This window comes from Triticum dicoccoides, chromosome 3B, assembly GCF_002162155.2.
Source record: "Triticum dicoccoides isolate Atlit2015 ecotype Zavitan chromosome 3B, WEW_v2.0, whole genome shotgun sequence".
NCBI lineage: Eukaryota > Viridiplantae > Streptophyta > Magnoliopsida > Poales > Poaceae > Triticum > Triticum dicoccoides.
The window spans coordinates 97,536,311-97,542,711 of record NC_041385.1 but is presented as its reverse complement, the minus strand read 5'-3'; positions in this window follow the sequence as shown (position 1 = coordinate 97,542,711).

Here is a 6,401-nt window from a genome sequence, read left to right as displayed (position 1 = left end):
CCGGACAGGATGAGGCCATTGGCTCGTTCCACCTGGCCGTTTGACTGCGGATGGGCAACGGATGCTAAGTCCAGTCGGATGCCCTGCGTCGCGCAGAAACGAGCCAAGGCGCCCTTGGCGAAGTTGGTGCCGTTGTCGGTGATGATGCTGTGCGGTATGCTGTACCGCACCATGATGTCGGCAATGAAGGTTACTGCTGTAGGCCCGTTTAATTTCTTGATGGGCTTTGCTTCCACCCACTTGGTGAACTTGTCCACCGCGACAAGCAAATGAGTTAGGCCGCCTCGGGCCGTCTTGAATGGTCCTACCATGTCCAGGCCCCAAACTGCGAAGGGCCAGGCAATGGGGATTGTCTTCAGCGCGGAAGCCGGCTGAAGGGGCTTGGAGCGGAACATCTGGCACCCCTTGCATTTTTGGACTAGCTCTTTAGCTTCTTCCAGGGCAGTCGGCCAAAAGAACCCGTGCCGAAAGGCTTTGGCCACGAGTGCCCTCGAAGCTGCATGGTGGCCGCACTCACCCTGATGGATGTCTCTGAGAATCGCTTGGCCTTGCTCTGATTCTACGCAGCGTTGGTAGACACCAGTGACACTGCGCCTGACTAGCTCTCTGTTGACTATGGTGTATGCTGCCGCTCGGCGCTACACTTGCCGAGCCAAGATCCCGTCTGTTGGTAATTCTTTGTTCACTAGAAACTTGAGGATGGGCTGTGCCCATGAAGGTGCTGCTATCTCTTCAACTGCTACCACAACGACTTGGACAAGGGTGGCTGGGCTAGGAGGCGGCGGGTTGGAGTCTGCCGCCGTTTGCTGGATTGAGGGAATATCTGTGATGATTGGGGCAGCTCCCGGGCTGACTGGCGCAGTCCCCGGGCCGGGCTCGGAAGTCCCCGGGCCGACTGGCGCAGTCCCCGGGCTGGGCTCCGAAGTCCCCGGGCCGACTGGCACAGTCCCCGGGCTGGGCTCTGAAGTCCCCGGGCCGACTGGCGTAGTCCCCGGGCTGGTCTCAACTGTGGCTTTCTTGAGGTCGCCTGCTGGGGCCTTGGAGTCGGATCCGACTATTTCTGGCGGAGCCGGCACGAAGATGGAGTCTGACTCTGTTGAAGGCTTGATAGACGGCTTGAGGAGGCGCTGAAGGGCGATGCCAGAAGGTATCGCTTGGCGAGTGGAGCCGACTCGTGCCAAGGCATCTGCTTGATCATTGTCGTTTCTTGGCACGTGAAGGAATTCGCACCCCTCGAAATATCCGCTGAGTTGCTGCACCAGGAAGCGGTAGCTCACCATGTTTGCGTCTTTGGCGTCCCAGTCGCCGGATGATTGCTGAACCACCAGGTCGGAGTCGCCATAGCACAGGATTCGGCGAATGCCGAGTTCTTTGGCAAGCCGGAGCCCATGGATAAGCGCTTCATATTCGGCGACGTTGTTGGAGGCGGCAAAGTGGATTTGCAGCACGTATTTGAGCTTGTCGCCCTTAGGGGAGGTGAGGACGACGCCGGCTCCAAGGCCGGTGCGCATCTTGGAGCCGTCGAAGTGCATCCGCCAATGAGTGGAGTCGGGCGCTGGCGGCAGGTACTGGGTCTCGGCCCAATCGACGAGGAAGTCGGCCAGCGCCTGCGACTTGATGGCGGTGCGGGGCTGGTAGTAGATGGTGTAAGGGGCTAGATCTATAGCCATTTGGCCACTCGGCCGGAGGCGTCTCGGCTTCCAATGATCTCGGCGAGTGGAGCAGTGCAAACCAAAGTGATTGGATGCTCTTGAAAGTAGGGTTTCAGCTTCTTGGCGGCAAAATGCACGCCGTAACACATCTTCTAATAGTGAGGGTAGTTTTGCTTGGAGGTCGACAGTACCTCGCTCAGGTAATATACCGGTCTCTGGACTGGGAGCGCCTTGCCTTCCTCCTTGCGCTCGACTACGATGACTGTGCCGACTAATCGGCTGGTGGCGGCGATGTACAAGAGCATGGGCTCTTTGGGAGTCGGAGCCGCCAACACGGGGGGAGTAGTCAACATCTTCTTCAGTTGGAGAAATGCCTCATCTGCCTTGTGGCTCCACTCAAAAAAGGTGGTCTTCTTCATCAGTTGATACAGGGGCAGCGCTTTCTCGCCCAGCCGACTGATAAATCGGCTGATGGACGCCAAGCAGCCGGTGAACTTCTGCACATCCAACAGTCGGCTGGGTACCTCCATTCTCTCAATGGCCTTGATCTTGACGGGGTTGCACTCTATGCCGCGTTCGGAGACCAGGAAGCCAAGGAGCTGGCCGGCTGGGACTCCGAAAACGCACTTCTCGGGGTTGAGCTTGATCCGGAATTGGCGCAGATTTTCAAAGGTCTCTTTGAGGTCTTCCAGCAGCGTCCCATGCTTTTCCGTCTTCACCACCACATCGTCCACATAGACGTGGGCGTTCCTGCCGAGTTGCTTGAGGAGGCACTTTTGCATGCAACGCTGAAAGGTGGCGCCGGCATTCCTTAAGCCGAACGTCATTGTCAGGTAACAGAAGGCTCCAAACGGCGTGATGAATGCGGTCTTCAGTCTGTCTGCTGGATTCAGCTTGATCTGGTGATATCCTGAGTTTGCATCTAGGAAACTCAACAGCTCGCATCCGGCTGTGGAGTCTATCACCTGATCGATCCTTGGCAGAGCAAACGGGTCCTTGGGGCAGGCTTTATTGAGGCTTGTGTAGTCGATGCACATACGCCACTGCTTGTTTTTCTTCAGTACTAGCACTGGGTTTGCTAGCCACTCTGGAAAAAACACTTCCATGATGAAACCGGCTGCAAGGAGCCGGGCTATCTCTTCTCCAACAACTCTTCTTTTCTCTTCTGACAGGCGACGCAAGGGCTGCCTGACGGGCTTCATATCTGGTCTGACGTGTAGCTTGTGCTCGGCGAATTCCGTCGGCACACCCGGCATGTCCTTGGGGGACCATGCGAAGATGTCCCGATTCTCACGGAGGAAATCGACGAGCTCGCCTTCCTATTTGCTGTCAAGGCCTGTGCCTACGACAGCATATCTCTCTGGGTGCTCTGGGTCCAAGGGTATCTTCTTGGTTTCTTTAGCCGGCTTGAATGATCCTTCTACCTCCGACTCCTTGGGGTCGGGCGACATCTCTGGCTGCTTTCCGGCCATCGCCACGACTCGGTCAAGGAGCCGCTTCTCGGCTGCGATCACCAAAGACTCGGCCAGCCGACTGCTCTCGGCCGTGCAAGCGGACGACTTCTTGTAGTCGCCGACAATGGTCAGAATGCCCTTGGAACTCGGCATCTTCATTTTGAGGTAGGCGTAGTGGGGAACCGCCATGAACTTGGCCAAGGCAGGCCGGCCAAGCAGTGCGTGGTACGGGCTCTCCAAGTCCACCACCTCGAACCAGACCGGCTCTCGGCGGAAGTGATCTTTGTCCCCGAAGAGGACGTCTATCAGAATCTTGCCGATCGGTGAACAGGAGAGGCCGGGTACAATTCCATGGAACACGGTGCGGCTGCTCTGCAGCTGCCTTCGCCTGATTCCGAGCTTCTCCATGGTGTCTTTGTATACGATGTTTATGCTGCTGCCTCTGTCTATCAGGACCCGTGAGAAACGGGCGGCCCGCCTATCAGTGGCCAAGGTCGCACCTAAGACCAGGGCATAAGAGCCTGGACTCGTCATCACCTCTGGGTGATCCGCCCGACTCCAACTGATAGGCCTCTCGGACCAATGCATGAACTCTGGAGCATCCGTTGCTACTGCGTTTACTTCTTGCTGCTGTTGGCGCCTGCTGCACCGGTCATCTACCACACTGGTGAACACTATGTAGGCTCCGTGCTCTTCTGGGAACTCGTCTTGTACTGCGCCGACTGGTCGAACCGCCGGCTGCTGGGGCGGCGGCGGAGGCGGCGGCCCCGCAGGCGGCGGAGGAGCGAGGCCGTCTCCCTTGGCGATTCTGGCGAGCCAGTGGCACTTTCTGGTGGTGTGGTTCGATGGCTTCGCGCCGCTGTGGAACTTGCAAGGACCATCCAAAGTCTGCTCATAGGAGAAAGCCGGCAACCAATTGGACTTGCCGCCTTTCTGCCGCTTGGCCGGAGGCTGCCCCTCCGGCTGCTGATCTTCTACCGCCGCGACCTGCCGACCGTTGGAAGTCGGCTGCGGGGCCTTGCGCTTGTTGTCGTTTTGTTGCTGTCGCCGACTGGCGTCTCCAGCCGGGGTTCTGGGAGCCTGGGGAGTCACTTTGCCAGCCGCGTTGACTTGAATCTCCGTCTTCATAGAAGAGTCGGCCGTGGCGTACTTATCCGCTATGACTAGCAGTTCGTCAAGGGTTTCGGGCTCGTCGTAGAGGAGCTTGTGCTTGAGGAGGGTGCCCTCTCAGCACCCGGCGGTGAAGTACTCAATAGCCTGCACCTCATGCACGCCCTCACAGGAGTTTCGAAGTTCGCCCCAGCGTGTGAGGTAGTCGCGCGTTCATTCTTCAGGGCCTTGCACGCACAAGGAGAGCTGGCGCGGCTTGGGAGGTCGCTTGTACGTGCTGGTGAAGTTGCGAATGAAGGCTTCGGTGAAGTCGACCCAGCTGTTGATGCTGCGGGGCTTCAGGCTGTTCAGCCATGTCCGGGCCGTGCCCTGGAGCATGAGAGGAACATACTTCACGGCAACCCGCTTGTTGCCGTTCGCTATGTTGACGGCTGTGGAGTAGTCTATCAGCCAGTCCTCTGGCTTCACGGAGCCGGTGTACTTGGGCGTGTCTCGGGGGAGCGTGAACCCTTTGGGGAAGGGCTCGTCTCTGATGCGGGGCCCGAAGCAAGGCGGACCCAACTCATCTTCTTCCTCCAGCGCCAGGGATCGGTGGAGTCGGTCGATCCGATGGCGGGCGTTATTCTCTCCGACTCCCTCTCGGCGGCCAAGGCGACCTCCGAGAGTCGGATGCTCAACAGGCGGCGGAGAAACTCGCCACTCTCTTCGGGGCGGGGGAGGCAGATAATCGTCCCGTCGTTCCACTGCTCTTGGGCGGCCGTCTTGGTCGCGCTCGATGGTGATGTGAGTCCGACTGTGGCTGACAGTCGGCTCCTTCTCTTTCCTTCTGCGGACTCCGCCAGTCAGCATCCGGGAGGTCGCGCCTTGATCTCGGCAGGGGGGGGGGGTAAGTCGTCGTTTGGCTGCCGCAGCGCGTCTGCGCGGCCGCCGGCCGCGTTCTGCGCAGCAACCGCGTCGAGGAGCTGCTGGACTCGCTCCGTCATCACACGGCGCTCTTCGCCCTCAAAGTTCTTCAGCTCGTCAGTCGCCGCTTGGGCGGCACGGATATTCTCCGCTGGGGTGGCGTACACGGGGCGTTTCACCCCGAGCAAGTCGGCGATGGCTGCGCCACGCTGTCGGACCGTACCCAGACGGCTCGGCCCAGTCGGAGCCGGCGAGCCGCCTACGGCGCGGTCCATCTCGCGCCGGTATGCTTCTGACAAGAGCCTCATGCTTGCCAACTTCTTGGCGCCTTCGATGATCTAAAGGCGGCGTGTTTCCAGCGTCTCGGCGTCCGCGTCCTCTAGAATGGGCGCGGTTAGGTCTTGCAGGACCGCTGGCAGCGGATCCTGGGCTTCTTCGCCGGAGTGCTCGCCGTGGCTGATGACGAGCACCTCCGTGACGTCGCTTCCGCCACTCTCCTCGTACGGAAGCGGCTCGTCGTAGACCACCACGTTGGTGGGGAAGATGTCAAGCGATACGGCGTCGGAGTCGACCAGCATCGGGTCGGAGGAGCCTACAGACTCCAAGTCTACGGCAGGCTCACCGGCGACGTGGAGTTGGTTGAGGAGGCCCGCGAGAAGGTTCTCGGGGCCACCCGTGCCTGCGTCGGATGCAGGCTCGTCGGAGAGGCGCACCTCGCCGATAAGTTCGGCGAGGCCGCTCGCAGCGCAGGCGGCTTCGGCGCCGCGCAGCGTGTCGATGCAGACTCCATCTGGCGAGCCTGGCTGGCTGCGCTCGCCAGGGAGGAAAAGGGTTCCCGTCCAGAATAGATCTCCGGACGACAGTGCACCTTGCCCCACGGTGGGCGCCAAATGTCGGGGGTTGGGTGCGACATATGCCAAAGGATGGCTTATCATGGTGGGGGCGAGTAGAACGTCGCCGGTGCCTGGAAACGGGATGAGGCGCAGACATGCACGCCGGCGAATCTTACCCAGCTTCGGGGCTCTCCGGGGAGATAACACCCCTACTGCTGCTCTACGGGGTCTCCGCATGGTCACTATGGTGAAATGGTTACAAAGTTGCTCCTAGAGCTGTATCGGGAGGCAAGAGGGAACTAGGCTGGCTCTCTCTTCCCCTGTCTATGTGTCTAACTCTATCAAAAGCCGAACCCTTTGCATGGGTGCCCCGGGGGGTTTATATAGACCTACCCCCGGGGGTACAAGAGTAATCTGACTGGGCGTGGCCCCCAGCCGTCTGTCTCTCA